Source organism: Pinus tabuliformis, chromosome 3_1, assembly GCF_031772625.1.
Source record: "Pinus tabuliformis cultivar Carrire ecotype Pingquan chromosome 3_1, CPIR1, whole genome shotgun sequence".
Lineage (NCBI taxonomy): Eukaryota > Viridiplantae > Streptophyta > Pinopsida > Pinales > Pinaceae > Pinus > Pinus tabuliformis.
Genome location: NC_142301.1, coordinates 848,912,973 through 848,935,146, shown reverse-complemented (window position 1 = coordinate 848,935,146; position 22,174 = coordinate 848,912,973).

Below are 22,174 nucleotides of genomic sequence, written 5' to 3'. Positions count from 1 at the left end.
CCAGGAGAAGGCATGCATGATTTAGCCAGGACATACAGAGTGTGCTGCTGTAGCCACGCATGAAGGAAATGATGGCCGGATTGGGACTGAGAAGAGTTAACCAGCGGATAAACTCTTTTTTTTTTGGTTTCTCCTAAGATAATTTGATTGGAATTTATAAGAACAACGTGAATTTTGATTGGTAACTCACCCAGAGTCTCAGTATTGTTCAGAGGTATGAACGCTCGCAGATTGTAGGTATGAAAGCGAGCAAAGCATTGAAGGCGGGATTGGATTTGATCCTGGATATGATATGATTTGCGAGAATGCTGCAATGTAGATTTCTTCTCTCCGAAACAGGGATATCGAGACCAAGCATCACATTTCAGGCAGGCGTGAACAGGTAACAGGCAGTGCGAACAGGGAGAGTAAACATGTGGGCAAGCAAAGGATAGGGTTTTGTGAGCAGAGTGGAGAGGAAACGTGAACAGGGTTTCGTGAGCACAGAGCAGAGAGGCAGTTAACTTCTAAATAAGTAAACATTCAGAACATGGAAAACGCTTAGAAGAGCCAAGGCGTAAAGAGAAAGGACATTTCAGATTTTGTGGAAACAAATCATTTGGGTCAAGTCAAAATTGCTTCAATAGACAAAACGTGAAGGTGGATTTGGGTAAATGCAAAGCAATATGAGGGCATTTTAAGGCGTAGGATTGCTCGCCTTAAATGGGGACAAATGAGAAGAAAACCGATCAAGATCAAGAAAAAGAAAATGAAAATAAATAAGAGAAACAAAAATAAAGAAGAATTAATCATTTACAGTCCCACATCTACACTTTTTACTTGGTCATTAGATCTATATGTCCAAGCACTGATGAAGGTCAGAACAAGGCTGGAGATTTTGGAAGCCAGGGAACAGGAAAGAGACCGCAAAATTTCAGAGATCACAGTTGCAAACCAATGTCTAATGGAAGGTAATAGAATTTTAAAGAATAGGTAAGAATGTTACAAGAGGCTCTAGAGACAGGAAAACAAGAATGGCAAAACATGAAAGAAATAATAACAACAAATAGAGATCTGATAAGTTCTAAACAAACTCAGGTGGATACACAGGTATCTCAGCAAACAGACACTTCCAAAGATAAGGCAAAAATGAACAGTGGGAAAGATAGTCCAAAAGAATCAAAGCTAGAGCTGAAGACGCTAATGGTTACTTAAGGACATAGGAAGAAGAAGATGCAAGTGATCGCAGAGCACATGAAATAGAACAAAAAGAAAGACATGAAAGAAAAACAAACTTTATTATCAGGGGATAAGAGTTTATGGGAAGAATGAAAGTACTCTCAATTTGACAAGAGACTTTCTGAAAGAGAAACTACATTGGAAAGGGCAAATTTTCCAAGCAAGAAGGGTTGGGAGGATATGTGAAGAGAGGCCTCGACCCATAAAAGTCACCATGGCAAGCGACCCATAAAAGTCACCATGGCAAGCGTACAAGAAAAATGACAACTTTTGGACAAAAAGAAACTCTTGAAAGGCTCATACTTCTTCCTCAATGAAGATTTAACCAAAAAAACAACAAGAGGAGAGAAGGGATAAAGTGGAGAAAATCAGAATAGCAAGAAGTGAAGGGAAAAGGGCATGGTTGTACAATGGGAAAGCCGTTATTGCAATGCTTGGGCCTCTAGGCAAATCAGGGCAGCAAGCTGACAATAAAGAAAAAACAGAGAATTCAATAATAGAGATGAAAACAACAAGAGCAACATGGACAAAAAGGGGTGAAGACTCAAATTTGAGTCTTATGTACCAAACTGCGTAGCAGTCAAATCCTACCCAGGTCTACCTAAGTTTAGTTTGTTGGAATTGTAGAGGTTACCCTTGGAGGAGGGGACCTGGGTTAGGGCCTATTACAGAAGGTAGAGACATAATTTGTCTCACGGAAACTCATGAACATGATGGTTGCAAAACTCCTATGTTTGATGGTTATTTGAGGTTGGCAGGTTGGAATAAGGTAGCAGAAAATGGCAAAGGGTATGGGGGAATACTAGTTTTAGTGAAAGAAAAAGAAGATCGTCACATTCAGTAAATTAAAGAAGATGCAAATAAACAATATCTATGGTTGTAAATATTAGAGAATGAGAATCACATAAGAATTGCAGCATGATATTTTGCCCCTCAGGTCTCAAAAACTTACAAGAATAAGGGGCTTGACAACAAGGATCCATATGCAGTGTTAAAACAAGATATTGCTGCCTACTCTCAGCAGGGAGAAGTTCTTCTAGTGGGAGATTTCAATGCTAGAACAAAAAATAATCAAGCTAGCATCCTTTGTTGCAAAGAGGATAACAATCCTATTTGGCTCACTGAAGAGGAAAATCCCCAATGGGTGAGGTGTTCAGAAGACGACAAAGTTAGCAATCATTTTGGAGATGAGTTGCTTACACTGCGTGGGGCTTTCAACTTAATTATTTGCAATGGTTTAGATAGATGGAAAAGGTCTGGGAACTTCACTTGCAACACATACAATGGGGCAAGTGTCGTTGACTATGTGATATGTTCACAAAGCTTAATAGAAAAGATAGATGAAGTTAGAATTGGAGAGCATATTTGGGACTTAAAATCAGACCATAACCCAATTTTTATAAGGTTATCATGGTTAGAAGAAAGGCAACATAGGAGGAAAACCCAATGCTCTTGACAATCACTATCAAGGGGCAAGATTCTTCTCAACACAAGAAAATGGTACTATCTTTAAGACAATGTTAGAGAGTAATTCAGAAGGAGAAAATTGGTTTCAAACGCTTTAACAACCATGAGTTAACAAATATAATCCAAATTGCACTTGAGAAGTGCAAAAAATAGGAAATCAGAATCAAATGCTTTACTGTAAATGCTTCGTTTGATGAGGAATGCAAAATGGCAAGAACCTTGAAAAAGGTAGGAAAAGAGAAGATGAATGTAAAGTTATATAAACATATACTAAAAAGGAAAAAAGATGAGTTCATGCAAACAAGGAGAGAAGAGTTAATATATTTAAGCAAGAATAATCCAAAACTTTTCTGGCAGGAACTGCAACCAAGGAAGAAACAAATTGAAAATAATATTACAGCCAATCAATGGTTTGAATATGCAAGGCAACTCTATGAGAAAGAATCTGAGGCGGAGTCCCCCCTAGGATCAACACAAATTCAAAGCTCTTCACATTATAGGAGGTGGAGAATGGAATTAAGAAGCTAAAAACAGGAAAGGCAAAGGACTTGGTTGAACTTCAAGTAGAGTATCTAAAATGGTGCAAGAGCGTTCATTCCCCATTTTAGACAAAGAAGCATTTGTGGTATAGAATGGAAGAACTTGAAATTCCTGTGCATTATAGAGCTGCTGTCGATAGACTTTATGAAGAAGTGAAAGTCAAAATTAGAACCTCAGCGGGTATTCAGAAAGCTTTAGAAGTGACATTGGAGTCAAGCAAGGTTGCCCTCTATCCCCCACTCTTTTTGATCTATATATTGATAAATTGGAAGAGTGGCTAAATCTGTAAGGTGGAGATGGTGTTCGGTTAGGGGAGTTTGTGATAAAGCTTATTTTATATGCTGATGATATTATATTGATTTTTAAATTGGCCCATGGATTGCAAATGTACATATATGTCCTTGAGCATTTTTGTAGAGCAGTGGGTATGCAAGACAATACTAGTGGTAGATGTGGCTTTGAGAAAGCATGAAGGCAAAAAAGTTCTTGTGAGTGTTATTTGTTGAGCTCCTTTTAAGTGATAAATGAATGACTCTTTGATGTTTTCACTTCTAAGGACTTGCTTATTACATGATGTAAACAAAAGCAAGTTTATTGGGGTGAAGGATATTCTTAATTGGCAAGAAGTCGTTCAATTGGCCAACGTTTTCTACATAATCTAATATTATGAGAGTGTAACATTTGGATATATCTCATAGCCTTGAGGTCACAACACCCCTTTGATTGGCAAGTGTTAAATGCAATATGGTCACATGTCAAAGTTGTCAAATTGACTTGCCATTATTGTTTTGGGTTTCCTAACATTTATTACGAAAAAAAAGAATTAGTCTCTAAAAGGTGTTACCACAACATTAGGCTTCTTGTGAACTAGTTAACAATGAAATAATAACATTCACCTTGCTCATTGTTTTTTATAAGATTTTAGATAACGTATTCCCTGACTTAAGATGATTAGGGTTAATAGATGATTTTAGCCAACCAATCATCCAACCTACTCCCTTACCTCTTTTTGTAAAAGAAATAAACCTCCATTCTTTTTATTGATTGCAGGATTCATTGTATCTTGCCTTTAATGAACAAATCACTATATCTAGTCCTTTTGTTCAAGATATCAATTAGAAGATTGGGATCCCCTTCTATCTCAACACAGGGAAATCCTCAAGGTTTGCTTAAGATTATCCCAATGATAGAACGACATTAAGATATACGTATCTTAATGTTTGCAATTGTAGGTTTATTTTTCAAGTTATATTTTGTTTTTTATCACAAGCCTTGGCCCTTTGTGCCTAGTCGAATTTAAAGTTCAAATTTAGAGAAAGGGACTCTTTGTTAGTTGGAGAGTATAATTTTTCTCCGTGATTTATATCTACTCTTTCTTGTGTAACTCATTTTCACTTTCGGTGCGATGATGTTGGTTTCAGAGGCACATCCATTGAATATTTATCTCTGTATTTTGCATCTCCTCTTTATTGTGCAACTTATCCCCACTTTTGGTGCGATGTTGGCGGTTTTCGAGAAATGAGGAAATAGTGAGGAATTCTAGAGAGGTTTCTAATGAGAATTGAAGAGTGAGGAAGGAGTGAGTTATGAGGAATGATGGAGGGGAAGAGGCATCATGGAAGAGTTTTTTGTTTTTTAACTTTCAAATTCAATATATTTAATGGTGGACATTGTCAATAGATATATATATCTTAATTACCATTTGTTTATAATTTTTAAAATATTATATATTTATATTTTCCATGTAACGAAGTGTTTTATTTTTGAAGAGTGAGATATTTTTGAGGGTTTAGGGTTATTTAACAACAGGCTCAAACCTATTACAAAAATATACTCAATACCGGCTTACCTTAACTTAGATTATCAAACAACCACTCGCTTTATCGAATTTGGGTACCACACCGATCAAAATCTTGAATATTTACTGCTCGTCCGCAATATACTTTCTTTTACTAACTTTATCTACCAACCCTCAACTGAATACCCCAAGTAAGTATTCACGTTGGATTCATTCGGGTACATGCATGATTCCTAGGTTGCCCACTGTCTCCTACTCATTTTGGCTTATACATCGACAAGCTTGAGGAGTGGTTAAAGTCGCAAGGGGGTGATGGTATCTATTTGGGCAAGTTTTATATAAGGCTTCTTTTATAGGCAGATGACCTTATTTTGACTTCTAAATCGACTCTTGGTTTGCAATAGCACTTACTATCGCTTGAGCATTTTTGTAGAAGTGCGGGGATACAAGTCAATATCAACAAAACAAAAGTAGTGCTTTTCTCTAAAAAAAGAAAACATAATCAGCATAAGTTCTACTTTGAAGGCAACATTTTGTAAGAAGTTGCGGATTACAAATACCTTAGAATTGACTTCAACAAAAATCCAAGCTGGGATGGTTGTAGAAAGAAAAGAACTTTGGGAGGTTCGAAAGCATTTTATGCTTTTCAAAATGGCTTTAGAGAGGCAGAGTTATGGGACTGAAAAACCACTCAAACTATTTTCGGGCTTCTAGTGATTCCAATGATTCTCTATGGTTGTGAACTATGGGCCAACAATACATTTGACATGCAGTGGAGACAAATTGAGAAAATTCAAAAGCGTTTGATTACAAACAAATTCAAGATTAAAAGTGCAGTTCCTTATGCTATATTATTAAGTGAAACAAGGACTGCTCATATTGAAACAATTGCTATGGTGCAAGTCATAAGGCATTTAAAAAAATTGAGCAAATGGAAGAGGGTAGATGCCCTAAGGTTGTCTTTAATGATAGATTGTGCAACAAAAAAAAACTTGGATGTAACAAAATAACAAATGGTTTAGTAAATGGGGTATTTTCTTCAATATGTGTCCCATAAACAACAAAGAGATAAAAGCTTTTGTTATGGATAAGTTCCACAAACGTATTTGGGATAATGAGATAAGAAGAAAGAAAAAGTACTATATTGAAGTGTTTAATCCCACTCAAATTCTCAACCAAAAGCATGCATAGAGGTCAATATCTCTTGGAGAGCCAAAATTCTTATTGTTCAGTTAGGGACTAATTTTCATCAACTTCGTTGTGACACAGGGTGCTGGAAAATGCCAAAAGAAGTGTGGGAGAAAAGGGTATGCATTTTTTGTTCTTTTGGAAAAGTGGAAACAAAGAAGCATTTCATTTTAGAATGTGAGCCCTTCAAAGACAACAGGGGAAGTTATGTAGATATGCTAGCATCTAGCTCTTGGGACAATCTATTTAGCAAGGGGTTTGTCGAGAAGTTGGGAGCATTTATTGTGAAGCTTCACAGAAAAAGGACGCATACATCAAACAAATAAAGAAGCAACCTGTCCCATAGACTATCTTACCCCGTTGGACGTTAAAATATTTTATTTCTTCTTTCCTGCCCAAGTACTGTAGCATGGATTAATCCAACTGTAGAGATTTCTGGAATAACACCATGTAATATGTGTGATCTGTTCAATGTTTCAGATGGTGACTCCATCCATCATCAGGGACAACATAGAGCCTTGAGAGTAAACAAGTGCTGGAGAGCCTTTTTATAGGAAAATTTTTGAATGTTGGATTAACGGTCAAATTTTAACTAAATAGATTATATTTGACCAATTATAAATTTTAAACAACACGACCAACCAATTTTTAATAAAATAATAAGAATTAAATTGAGAGTTGTTAATAGTGAATAGAAATTAGATTGCTTTATCTAATTTTTATTATATAATTGAAAAATAAAATTTGATTGTATACGATATAGATGAGAATTCAAAACTAATTTTTTTAGTATGAATTATTGATTATTAAAAATTAATTGAAGATTTTGAATTGAAATTACTCAATACAAGTTTATCATGTCACTTGTCATAATTGAACTTGGGTGAAGATTCCTTCTAACCACTCGAGATATAAACCCAATTAACTTTTGATGTATTTATACATGGGGTATAAAAATATATATATATATATATATATAAAACAATTAATTTGGAATTAATATAAATGAACAAAGGTTATATGGCATATTTGCAAAATGTTGATGGGTTTTATAGAGGACTACATGGGTGATATATGCAATCACCATTAAGAGAATGGCATTAATTATATACTGAATGACATTTTAAAAAAGTTATTGAATACTTAAATAACATAAGTAATTTAATATTCGTTATATATTTATTTATTATGTGTATTTAGTAACGATTTATATGATACAATTAATTGTATAGAGATGTCTTAATGCTACTCTTTGTATGATGATCATTGTTGAGAGATGTTTTAATGCCTCTTTTTATAGTTGTCATTAGATAGTTTTTTAATAATTTTTTGGTGAATTTTCCAAGAGACTAATTCAATTTTATCATAAATATTCTTATCTAATTCAATTAAAAAAATGCCAATTATGTAATTTCTTTTATCATACTCATTACATACATTGATTTGCTTTCATAAACAACAATTACACAAACTGTAAATTCTAGATACAACTTTTAATATTAATCACAAATTAGTCAAAGGATCTTGGTTCGAGTGGTTTGGTGAACAATTCGTTTCACTAGTTGTGTGTCATCAAGTCTCTGAAGACATGTAATTGACTCATTTGTGGCATTAATGAAATAGGTGTACTTGGTGCAATAGTGACAATCATTATATCGAAATTATTGATTCTCTTGAAATTCTCGTTTTAATTAAAAAATATTAATCATAAATTGGTTATTAATCCCTCATTAATAACCTATTTAAACAACTCATCAATATTAATAAATAAATATAATGACCTATGTCTTCAAACAATTTTTATGGGGCCTCACTAAGCCTTAATTGCAGAAGCCTTATGAATTAACATCTATTTCAAGTTTGTGGTTTTGGACTTAAAAAAACAAACATACATGATAAAGTAACAAATGAATAAGGATGTTGGATGAAGGCCCTTCAGAGCTAACTTCTCTGTGACCATTTCTTCCACAATAGAAAGAATTAACTTGCTTTATTAATCTTAGATTTTATAAATAAAAACCAAATATTGGTATTTGCCTAATGGAGAAATGTATATGCATAATTGATATAAAATTTTGGTTTAAACTTTGCATAGGGATCCCATATAACTTTTGCCTTTGAAAGAGATACAAACATTGTTGTATAATGCATGATGACATATTTATGAAATTAAATGTTTTCCTATTACTCCTGTTTTAGTCTAATTTTCCATGTATTACATTCTAGGCCCTCACTTGTAAAAGTCCCTAAGCACAAGTTGTGAGACCTCAAGGGAAATTTACGCTACTCATTATCACCTTAGTAATCTTACCTTTATTAGGCTACATGGACTCTATTCTAAGGGGGAATCCCTACAATTAACTTGGGAGCAAGACAGCTTAGAAAACACAATTAGTTTTGAAAATGTTATGTTGTATTTTTGGTGGTGGATGAAAGGGAAGACCGATGCATTATTTTGTTTGGGCTATGGGGTCATGTATACAACTTCATAGGATAATTCTTCAAAAGATCTTTGAGTTGGTTGGATTGTTTTCACATACCCAACCCCGTAACTGTCATTAAGGTGGAGTATTGGATTTTCTTCCTTTTAAACACTTCCTAAAGCCATTCTTGTGCTTACTAACACATTCTACTTGTTGAAATATTTCCAATAACCATAGTCTTGCTTAATTTTGAGCCCCAAGCACCAAATTATGGCCTTTTGAAATCTCATAGCAACTTTCAATCTCTCGAATACTCATGGTTGTGTGGCATCATACATGCCAATTGATGAGGCTCTCTAGCCTATGTGGCATCAAATGCTATCACCTTGCCCCTTGTATAGATAACACCTTTGTTTTTAGGATTAATGAGTCATTTTCTTCCTCATTGACTTTTCACATCATCGATGAACTTCTCCATTGCACCATATCACCTCTTTCAAGCTTCCTTATTGCACCTTGAAATTTTGAATCATGTGACATGTTGCATATTGAATAATACTTGCGTGACATATTGCGCTAGAAGAATCTTGCCATGAGACATGTCAAATTTGAGGTGTTCTTTATCATGAGAAAGGATCTTTTCCCCTCTTTATTGCATCTAAGAAAACTTAGTTTCTCACGACGAGTTTCCCTTTCTATTTGTCATGTCTTGAGAAAGTTTCCTTTCTCACAACGTACTGCATGAAACTCCTTTTTCTTGTCATATCTTGCGTTCTTTGAAAATTTTCCTAGTCATGACGATCCTTCTTGATTGTCCTCTTCCATGTCTCCCTCTTTTGTCTTTCCTCATCCTCTTTCCTTCCCCTTTTCTTCTCTTCCTTAGTCCCCTTTATGAAAACCTATGGAGTTTTCAAGGCTTGTGATATATTGTGCTAAAACAAGGTTTGGGTGCAACATGTCGTACCTTGAAAATACTTCACCTTGTTGGTTTGTGTAGCTCAGATAGGTGTTCTAGTCTCAAGCGGTGTCTATGAGACTAAGGAACACTGTGAATTAATTATCTCCAATACCCATAAAACTTTCCAAGGAAAATGGAGTTAATTGGATTTATTTAGCGAGTTTAATTATTTTTCGAAGGTTAACTTGGGAAAAGTGGTTAATTAATCAAAATTAATTGAGAAAATTCGATTTTTCTTTTGTGACTTCTAGAAAAGTTATTTTTAGAAGTGAAGCTGCTCTAGCCGTGATTGGGAATAGATCATGGTTGTTTATTGCTCAACGAGAGACTATAAGAGGAGATCAATGGTTATTTAGAGAACACATTCATGAGACATATCTGCACTGATAATAAGGGCACAATGATAGCATGGGAGACATCAACAATGGGATTTCAGCAGGAGAAATTGAGGAGAGAATTTCTGGAGAGATTCTTCAAAGAGATTTTAGTTAGTTTTCCAAGAGAAGGAAGGAGGACAAATCATTTTGCAAGAGGGAGGCCGATTCAGCAAATGCGAATTGCCAGTTTATTCAATGCGAGTTGTTGGAGGCTTGATTTAATTTCCGGTTTCCAAATCAATTTCTTGTAGACAGTGCGAGTGGGTTTCTGGAGTTGCTGGAGGCACATAAATTTGCTGAGATAGTGCGAGCTTCAGGAAGAGCCAATGCACATTTCCAGTGTCCAGTGTGAGTTGTTGGAGGAAGTGCAAGTTGCACATAGAGGGACGAGTTGGTTTGTAGAAGGAAATCATGGATTTCTAGTTTGATTTGACCAGTAGAAGTGAATAAAAATGTTGCCTAGAGATTTTCTAGTAAGAGGCAAGTTGTTTGCGTAACCCTTGATTTGTTGAAAAATAATAAAAAGTCCCTCATCTACAGAACTGGTTTTCCCTTTGGGGTTTTTCCAAGGACAATTTGTCCAAAAATATCAGTGTCTATTTTTTTGTGTGTGATATTTTCTCAATTCATGTGATTTAATTTTGATGAAGTTGTAGTATTGTTTTATTCAGTATTTGTCATATATAATTTACAGAAGATAAATAATCTTTTTGAAGATAGGTGAATATATAAACCAGATTAACTACAGCAATATTAAAAATTTCACATGGTATCACAACAAATCTGAGGGCAAAAGAGGCTCTACGCAGACACAAGAAGATAAAATTGAGGGTTTATAAAACCTAGTTTGACTTCTTCAGATTTATTTGGGCCTTGCTTTATTTTCTAATGGTTTTTCTGAAATGGCTTTAGTAGGATTGAGAGATCAAGATAGATTGGATGGTGGGTTTAATTTTGGTGTTTGGAAAGCCAAAATTTATTGTTGCTGGAAGAAAATGGTCTCAAGGAGTATGTGACCATTTTTGTAGTAGTACCTACAGATCCAACACAACTTCTTACATTTAATAAAGAGGATTCCAAACTAAGGAGAATAATCCTTAATGTTTAGGATCACATTATTCCTCATATCACAGAGCTAGATACAACAAAGAATATGTAAGATGCCATCCTAAATTTGTACCAGAATGCTACCACTAAAATGAAGCCTATTTTTAGAGAGAAGTTGAGTAACACCTAAATGAATAAGGGTGAAGATGTTAGCTACCTCACTAGACTCAGACTGGTTAAGGACGAGTTAGCAGTTGTTGGAGTTAAACCAAATGATGAAGAGCTAGTGCGAATAGCCCTAAATAGGTTTACTAAGCAGTGGGATGCCTTTGTTCAAGTCATCAATGGACAAGACACATTATCGAGTTGGGATCCACTGTGAAGCGATTTCACTTAGGAGGAGATTATACTTAGTCTTGTTAGTGGGAACAACAATAAGGCACGAAAAAGTGAGGAGCAACAAGAAAACATGGCCCTAGTAGGAAAAGGGAAAGTGAAGAAGTGGTCTAGCAAAGGACCTAACCCAAAAGGTGAGAAGAAGAAGAAGGAACTTTCTAAGGTTAAATGTTATGTCTGTAATGAGTTTGGCCACTATGTCAATAATTTCCCACAAAGGAAGAAAAGTAAAAATAAGAGAAAGAAGAAGACGACGACTTCAATAAGTACAAATGAGCTCTCTAGCAGGATGGAACAATAGTGCGCACTCATAACTTTCCTGACGAGCTCAACCTCACAAGGTGCTTGGTATATAGATAATGGGGCATCATTTCATATGATAGGACTTAGGGAGTACTTCTCTTGTTACAAGGACGCGGACATCAGATTCCATATTCAGATGGGGAACAAGTCCAAGTGCAATCTAGTTGGGAGAGGGATTATTCTATTTCAGAGGGAGTTTGGCGAGTCGATTTTGATTCATGATGTGTTGCATGTGTCAAGCTTGGGCATGGACATGATTTCCATATATATCCTTTAGGATAAAGGGTACAACGTACTCTTTAGAGGGGCACACATGTTGATCAAGCACAAGGATTGGAAATAACTCATAGCTATTGGAGTTAGGAGTGACTGGATTTACAGGTTGCAGTTTGATACTCCTCAGGTGCTAGTGAGCAATAGTGATCCTAGAGATTAGGGAGAGCTATGGCAAATGAGTATGGGCCATATTCATCATGGAGCACTCAAATTGCTTCATGAAACAATGACGAGTGTTCCATAGATGAGCACAAAACATGATGATGTATGTAGGGGATGTGCTGCGGAAATTTACGAAAGCAAATTTTCCGAGGAGTGACACTATATCTAAGGGAGTTCTTGATCTAGTACATTCACATATATGTGGACCGATGTCGACAAAGTCTCTTAGTGGATACAATTACTTTGTTACTTTTATTGATGATTTCTCCAGGATGCCCGAATATACATCTTGAAGACCAAGGATGAGGTCTTTAGTCACTTTCAAGAGTTAAAAGCTCTTGTCAAGAATTTAGTAGGCAAGAAATTGAAGGTTCTTTGGTTAACAAATGGAGGCGAGTACACTGGGAAAGAGTTCTATATCAGGGCAGGAATCAAGAGAGTGAATGGAGCCTACTTATAACCTGCAATAGAATGAGCTTGTTGAGAGGAAGAATCATTCTATATTGGAGGCAACGAGGGTTATGCTGTATGACTAGGATATGACACGATACTTATGGGAAGAGGCATGCAATACAATAGTTTATATACAAAACAATTTCCACATAAGGCATTGGGAAAAATGAAATTATAGGAGGCTTTCATAGGGAAGAAGACAAATGTTAGTCACTTCAAGATATTTGGGAGTTTGGTGTATTGTCACATTCCAGGAGATAATATTCCAAGTTGGATCAGACTATAGAGAGGGGGTACTTTGTGGGGTACAACTAGACCTCAAAGGCATATCAGATATTTATTCCAGAGACTAGGAGGACTATTGTCAGGCGTGATGTCAATTTCATGGACGAAAAGGCATATAGGGGGTTGAGAGATTTACTACTAGATGATCAAAGTGAGCAGCTAGCAAAAGCTCCAAGGATTGAGCAGTAGGAATAGGGGCAACAAAGCATGAGTACAATTACTAGTATGAGCACATGCTTAGGTGTAGGTGTTCATAAGAGTTCATAGAGTATGGACCAATAGATGCATCAAATCTGAGAGATGCCTAAGGACATGGAGGTTGATATTCCATCCTCTACAATTGGCGAGAGGAACCAAGAAGTGGAACAAACACTTCAGGATGCTCGGGAGTTTGTGGGAGCTCCTAAGACGGGTAGTAGATAACGAAAACAATTAGACAAGTACAATGGTTACATGACACTACTCAATCAGTGGGTAGATAGTGATCCTTCCAATTATTATGAGGCCGCACAAAAACAAGTGTGGTGAGATGCGTTGGTTGAGGAGTATATCTCTATCATGCATAACGACGTGTGGGAGGTTTTTCCTAGATCGATAGAAAGGGAAGTGGGTGGATCACGTTGGATATTTAGGATATAACATGGTGCAGGTGGAAACATAAAAAAATGCAAGGTTCGTGCCTAAGGGGTTCTCTTAGAAGGAGGGAATAGACTATGAGGTTACATTTTCTCCTATGGCTAGGTATACTTCTATACAATCCATGATCTCACTTGCAACACATATGAGATGGCAAATCCATAAGATGGATGTCAAGACAATGTTCCTTAATGGTGAGTTGGAATAGGAGGTATTGATAGAACAACTAGAGGGATTTGTAGCACACAACAAAGAGACCCATGTGTGCAGATTGAAGAAAGCTTTATACAGTCTCAACCAGGTTCCCAGGGTGTGGTATGAGCCAATTGAATATACTTGCAGGGAATGGGCTTCATGAAGAGTGACACAGATGAAAACCTCTATTGCTTGGTGATTGAGGGTGAGATTCTCATTCTTTTTCTATATGTGGATGACTTGTTTCTAACAGGCTCATAGAGAAGTGCAAGAGGGACCTTGTAGCTGAGTTTGAGATGAAAGAATTGGGGCTTATGCACTACCTTCTAGGCATGGAGGTGTGGCAGACAAACGAGGAGATTTTCCTTGGGCAAGGAAAATACTGCATCGAGCTTCTGAGGAGGTTTGGGATGGAGGATTGTTGAGCCATGTCTACACCCATCTTATACAGATAGGTTATTGACTCTCTCATGTATTTGGTCAACATGAGGCTGGCTAAACCCTTGCAATAAACTCTCTTAATCAATTCATGGCTGAACTAAAGAGAATGCATTGGACAATGGAAAAGAATGTCTTGCAGTATTTGCATGGTAAAATCGAGTATGGGATCAGATATGCTCGAGGTGATGGTATCGGGTTGGTGGGATATACTAATGCAAATTGGGTAGGCACTATAGTGGATAGGAAAAACACTTCAGGGTGTTGCTGTTGAAATAGGTAACTAGGTTTGGTGTTCATAAATATGAAATGTACTCTTGATTCTTATATATTGTGAAAAGAAAGAAAAGATATTATTGTTATTTTTGTAGCATGGGTTTCATGCTCAATGTCATTTTATTTAAAGGTCAAGCACCCATTGAGTGCTTCTAGGGTTTTTCATAGAGTCAAGAAGTCAATAGAGTCATTGTCATATGAAGAAGACCCCATTGGGAATTTTGTAACATGTCAAAAGAATTATTTTTATGTATAAAGTGTAAAAATACCCCTCCAAGACCAAGTCGACCTGACAACTAAGAGGTAGCCTCATTATGGCATGTCGTCCTCCTTGGAAGCCTATATATAGGACATAACTTGACCTCCTATGGTCATTCACTCATTCCTCCTCATCCAAGTGAAGAAGAGGCAGAAGAAAGGAAACTGAAGAAGGATAAAAGGAAGAAGGACAGTTTTGGGCTGATCTTCTCTCTTTCTCACGTGCAAAGATAAGGCTAGGGTTTTGCAGCTATAAGGTCGCAATTGCCAAGTTGCAGAAAGAAGGTCGAAACTGATGGAAGAAAAGGACTTTTAGGTCACCTACTAGCCACAGAAGGAGAAATAACCCAAGTGAAGGAGCAAGGAAAAACAATGTAAACTTTGAAACATGAACTATAAACTCAAAATAGGAACTCTAGACAAAAAATCCCCCAAAAACATGAAAAATCAACTCGAAAATGAAAAGTGTTTTTTTTTTTTGTTTTTGCGACAGTAACGGTTAATTTTTATTTGGGGCGGCAAACAAGCTACCGCGTGCTTTTACAATGCTGCGAATTCAGAGACAGAGTTCTGAGAAAATCTGATTGGAATTGGATTTGTTCGCTTCTAAACTGGAGATTTGCCAGTCCATCCGATGTTCGGAGTTAGAGAATTGAGCTTCGTCGGCTTTGACATTATTTCTCTCAGTGCTGGCTGTTGGACAAGGTGGAACATCACACAGTGCCAGAGGACTTCCTTGGATGGATCCTGATCTTGCTGTGCCTAAGAGCATTGATGCTGTTGATTGGCGGAGGAACCTGATTGACCACGCTTCAGAGAGATTGCTTCTGCGGCGGGGAACTCCATCGCAATTTTGCATAGCTCAGAGGATGCTGCTTTCCGGGAATGAGAGGCTCTGTTTATGCTGATCACGACCTTCAGGATTGAGATTAAAGTGAAGATCAAATTTGAAACTGAGTTGCCCCCATGGGAATCCTTTGTGGACACTTGAAAAGCAGGAAGTCGACAGGAAGCAGAGGTTAATGAAAAGGAAACTGAGATCAGGCCTGAGATCGTCGATTTACTTGGTTTGATTTGAGAAGAGGTCCCTTAGAACAGGAAATGAGGAGAAGATAGGAAGCCCTTAGATCAAATAGGATGGGAGGACCGATCAGCAGGTACATTAAGGGATGGGGCAAGAAGATTCAATCGAGTTGACCACCAGGGATCTCCGAGTACAGAGGGAGCCAAGATTGGCTTCCAGATCAACTTGAGAATTGAGATTCCTTAAAATATGAGAAAATGAAAAGTGTTGATGCTGGAATAACGTCTATTTTTTATTTTCACAATAAATTTTCAACATTTTGAAATAATGAAAGATTTTATCACGACTCCAGAAAACATTAAAATTTCAAAAGAATAATGAAAACATAAATATAAAAATAAAAACAAAATAAATAAAATAACAAAAAGTAAATAAAAATATATATTTACAAAAAAAACATATAATTGAAAAAAAAGGACAAAAAAAAATCAAACATAAAAATAAAAATGAAAATAAAAACAAAAACAAAAACAAAATTAACCTAAAAAGACAAAAAAATCAATCATAAAAATGATAAAAAATAAAAACAAAATTAACCCATAAAAATTCAGAGTTAAAAAAATAAAAAAAATATAAAGAAATAAATAACAACAAAAACATTTTTTTGAAAATATATTAATGTGCATTTTTTTAATTTTTTTTTATTATCTTGTAAATGATAAAAAATTGAAAGAAAAAAATACAAATTAAAAAAAAACTATAAAAATAAATAAATAAAAATACAATTTGTTTTAAAAATTATTAAAAAAACTAAAAACGTACAAAAATAAATTAAAAACAAACTTGATTGAAGAAAACTAAAAAATTAACCAAAAACAAAAATTAAAACCATTTTAAATAATTTAAAAACAAAATAAAAAACAAACAAAAAAAATAAAAAAAACATAATTTTTTATTTTTTATTTTTATTTTTTTAACATAAAAAAATCAAATTAAAAAAAAAATTAATTAAAAATAACAACATTTAAAAAAATTATAATCAAAACTTATCAAAAAAATAAATAAATTTGGATGGCAGCTCCCGCCAAGTAGCGTGGGCAGCGCAGCCCTAGGCGGGCGGAGTTGTTGTTTTGTTGTTGTTGTGTGTGTGTTTTTTTAATATATATATATATATATATATATGTTTTGTTAATAAATTACTATTTTTTTTTTTTTTTTTTAATTTTAATTTTAATGTGGTTAGTTTTAACTAATTATGTTTTTTTGTTTTGTTTTTTTTTGTAATGTTTAATATATATATATATATATATATATATATTTTAATATTTTTTAAAAAATTCTGTATTTCTATAGTTCTTTAAATTTTTTAATGTTTACAAGATAACTGCTTTTTTTTTTTTTTTTTATTTACATTTTTTATGGTTTTTTTTGTTATATATATATATATATTAAGTAATCAACATTTAAAAAAGGAGAAATAAGATAGAAAATTTGTTAAGTAATCAACATTTAAAAAACAATTAGACATAAAAAGTTTTAAAGTGTCAAAAAATGTAACATTTAATAAAAATCCACTTAATACATTAGAAATTTTGAAGTGTAAAAAATAAACCCTCTAAAAAAATGGGTTGACACTGCATCAACATGTTTCAAAACCAACATGAGAATCACTAACATTTAAAAACAAATATTTATATTTGATACATAAGAAAATTTAAAGTGTCAAAAATATGCTCCCGAAAAAAGGTGTATTCTGAATCAATGTTTTTCAAAATCAGAAGATTTTTTTGCTACCTCAAAAAAACGGCTAATTGTATCAATTCCCGTTTCCCTCACACATAAGGGAGCAACAACTGTTACATGGGCCTAAAATTTCAGACCTGCAGTGGAGGCTGGAATTTTGTAGTTGGGGGTCGAAATTGTGCAACTGGAAGAGGTTTGATTGGGTTTGACTTGGATAGAAGAACCAAATAAGGTCTTGGTCTAGAGGTCTTGGAATTCGTCATTTGAAGATTCTATAGGAAGAGAAGAGATTTGTGGGTTTTCCTCTCAAGAGGAGAGGTTTTAGCCCTGGTTTGCAACCTACATCCTCTGTTCTTGTGTACTATTGATCTTCATGTTTTGGTAGTCATTTGATGAAAAGAAAAACATAACAATAAGTGAAGAAGCTAATAATTAAGAAAAAATAAAAATACATCACAAACAATTATCAAGTAGAAGAGTAATGACCCTAATTATAGCCCTATTGATTTCTCAACATGGTATTAGATCTAAGGTTGACAAAAGGCATGACGAAGATCACTATATCTCTAAATAAGTCATCGAAGCAATTTTATATGATGGCAAGTCATCTCAAGCAAGGCATCCAAGACTTAGACTACGAAGGAAAAAAGGTTATTCTCAACACTTACAAGTAAATTTGAAGATGGAATTATATGGGTAATTAACAGTGGAGCATATAGACATATGACAGGTGAGCACAAACAACTAAAGACCATATCAAGAGGAAAGTCCTCCTACTCTATTGAGATTGGAGACAAAAAGATCTATCCTGTAAGAGGAATTGGATCAACTTCGCAGAAACTAGAAAATGGAGGAAACATACATTTCAACAACATTCTATTAGTACCAAGTTTGCGAAAGAATTTACTTTCTATTTCATGTATAGAAGATAAGGGATATAGAGTTGCTTTTATAGATGGAAAAATTATGCTATGGGATAAAGGCTCTAACATGATTCAACAATGCAAAAATCATTGGGATTCGTGAAGGAAGACTACATGTCACTTACACCTCTCTCTCAAGCCTTGATTCACATTGAAGTATGCCCATGTGAGCTTTGGCATAGAAGGTTTGGACACCTTAATTACAAAATCTTACCAACTCTAAACAAAATGGTGAATGACATCCTTGAACTAAAGGAGGATCATGAATGAGTTTGCAAGGGATGTGCATTAGGTAAAAATGTTAAGAAACCATTTGGAAGTAGTGCTTCATGATCAAAAGAAATCCTGGATCTCATTCACTCTGATGTCTATGGTCCTATGTATACAAAATATCTTGGGGGTCATCTATACTATGTGACTTTCATTGATGACCACTCAAGGAAAACTTGGATCTATTTGCTAAAGTCCAAGGATGAAGTATTCTAAAAATTTCAAGAATTTAAATCACAAATAGAAAAACCTTATAAAAAGAAGGATAAAAGTACTGATATCTAACAATGGAGGAGAATACACATCAAAGGAGCTCATAACTTTCTGTAAGGAGGTTGGAATTAAGAGGGAGTTGATAGTTCCATATAATCCAGAGAAAAATGAATTAATAAAACGAAATAATCGCATAATTGAAGAAAGTGTTAAGAGTTATGTTACATGATCAAGACTCACCTAAATTTCTATGGGGTGACGCATCCAAAACAACTGTCTACATTAAAAGTCGAAGTCCTCACAAATCACTTCGACAACATGAATCCTGAAGAAGCATTCACTGGGAAGAAACCATGTGTAGACCATCTAAGGATATTTGGTTTTCCTGTTTACATTCACATTCCAAAAGATAAAAGAAATAAGTTAGATCCTACAAGCTTGAAAGATATATTTGTTGCCTATAGTAACACTTCAAAGCCATCTATGATCTACATAAAGGAGGGGCACTGAATTTAAGTAAGTTGAAATGTGATCTTTGATGAAAGTATTGCATATAAGAAGTCTAAAGATCTCCTGATTGATTCCGATGATGAAGAACTACCTATATTTGAAGAACATTCAAGGGAAGAAGAGGATTCCAATCATGAAGGAGAAGGTCCCAGTGAACCTGTGCAACAAGTCATCATTCGTGAAAATAGAAAGAGGCATAATTGGTTGAACTATACTCTTCAAGATGCAAAAGGACATGGAATAACTAAGGGTACATTTAGGGAAAGCAAGAAGCCTAAAAGATATTTAGGGTATGCAACCTATATGACAAAGCTGATTGAAGTAGTACCATCCACCTTTGAAGAATCTTTCAATCATCAAGAATGGAAAGATGTTATGAATGAAGAATATCAATCAATAATGAAGAATGGAGTTTGGGAAATCGTTCCTAGGACGAAAGACAAATCTGTGATGACTTCCCAATGGCTCTATAAGATTGAACATGCATAAGATGGAAGTATTGATAAATATAAAGCAAGGTTTGTGGCAGGGGTTTCTGCCAACAAGAAGGGATTGATTATGAAGAGACATTTGCACCTACAACTAGATACAAAACTATACAATCGTTGGTTTCTTTGGCAACATCTATGGGATGGAACATCCATCAAATGGATGTCAAGACAACATTCCTGAATGGTACTATTGATGAAGAAGTCTATATAGAACAACCATTGTAATTTGAAGTGAATGATAGAGAGGCTCACATCTGTAGGATGAAGAAGACACTTTATGGCCTTAAGCAAGCTCCAACAACTTGGTATGAAAGGATGTACACATATATAGAAATATTGGGCTTCTCAAAGAGTTTTTCTGATCCAAATCTCTATATCAAGGTAGTGAAGGATGAACCTATAATCATTATTCTATATGTGGATGATCTTCTCATAACATGTGTGGAAGGTTGCATTCAATAATGTAAGAAGCAATTGGTAGTATAATTCAATATGAAGGATCTAGGGTTGATGCACAATTACTTGGGGTTGAAAGTTTGGAAAGGACTTGGTGAAATATATCTTGGTCACAGAAAATATGCGACTAAGATGTTGCAAAGGTTTGGTAGGATGGACTGCAAACCTATGACAACCCCCATGATCACAGATTTGAAGAGGTTAAGAAGTTCTGATTCAAGCTCTGTGGATCCTACAAGATATAGAAAATTGGTTGGCTCTCTAATGTATCTTGTGAACACTTGACCAAACATTTGTTTTTCAGTGAATATTCTAATTCAATTTTAGATAGAGCCTAAATATGACCATGGGATAGAAAACAAGAATATATTGAGATATATGCAAGGAACATTCCATTACTGCCTGAAATATGATAGAAAGAATGCTGTCCAATTGATTGGATATACAAATTTTGATTGGAGAGGAAGTGAGACAAATGGAAGAAGCACTAATGGAGGATGTTTTAGCTTGGGATCCTTTATGATATCATGCATGAGTATACAAGCTGAGTACATTACAACATGTGAGGTTAGTAGAGAAGTTTTCTGGTTGAGGAAGCTACTATCTGACTTGTTTGAAGGACCAATGGACCCTACAATTATACATTGTGAACACCAATTGCATAAGGTTGTATGAAAATCCAATATTCCATGGAGAGACAAAGCACATAAGAAAAAAGTATCGTTACATATGAAATTTGGTGCAATATAGGGTGTTGCAGCTATAATATATCTCCACTAATGGGCAGGTAGCTGACATTTTGACAAAATATATTCCTAATAAGAAGCTTGTGTATTTGAGAGACAATCTTGGATTGGTTGATATCTCCTCCCTAGTTGAGAGGGAGATATATACACATCATTCTTGTCTTCACTTTGTGATGAAAGAATAGAGGATTGGGTAAGAATCTAATTTCCGATACTCTTTGAGGATGAGGTAGGGCATCCGATAGGTAAGAGTAGCTGAAGAGGAAATTTCTTGAGAATGTGGTATTCCAAGACAAGAATTATCCTAGAAGGACATACCTTGTGAAAATTTGGGCGGGGTATGTGCCCTAAGAGACAATGATGATGGTGTCTATCAGTCATTGTCTCACTTGTGCTGTGATCTTCTGGATAGATAGAGTTGTTAGTTAAGGCCTTGCTATATGAAAATGTTGGTTGGTATGATGAGATGCAATGAGGTACGCTGAAATAATAACTTATAAGATGGCTTACCAATCTAAATCTTCTTATGAGATCTCTTTAGTATGAGAATGTCCATGTACCATTATGAATGCCTCCCTAGTTAAGAGGGAGTGTTCAAATATGTAACTAGGTTTAGTCTTCATAAATATGAAATGTGCTCTTGATTCTTGTATATTGTCAAAAGAAAGAAAAAATATTATTGTTATTTTTGTAGCATCAGTGTCATGCTCAAGGTCATTTTATTTATAGGTCAAGCACCCATTGAGTGCTTCTAGGGTTTGTCATAGAGTCAAGAAGCCAATAGATTCATTGTCATATGAAGAATATCCCATTGGGAATTTTGTAACATGTCAAAATAATTATTTTTGTGTATAAAGTGTCAAAATACTCCTCCAAGACCAACCCAGCCTGGCAGCGAAGAAGTCAGCCCCATTAGGGCATGTCATCCTCCTTAAAAGCCTATATATAGGAGAGAACTCGACCTCTTATGGACATTCACTCCTTCCTCATCATCTAAGAAAAGAAGATGTAGAATAAAGGCAATTGAAGAAGGATAGAAGGAAGAAGGAAAAGTGTTGGGTTGATTTTCTCTCTTTCTCTCTCTCTCTCACGTGTGAAGATAAG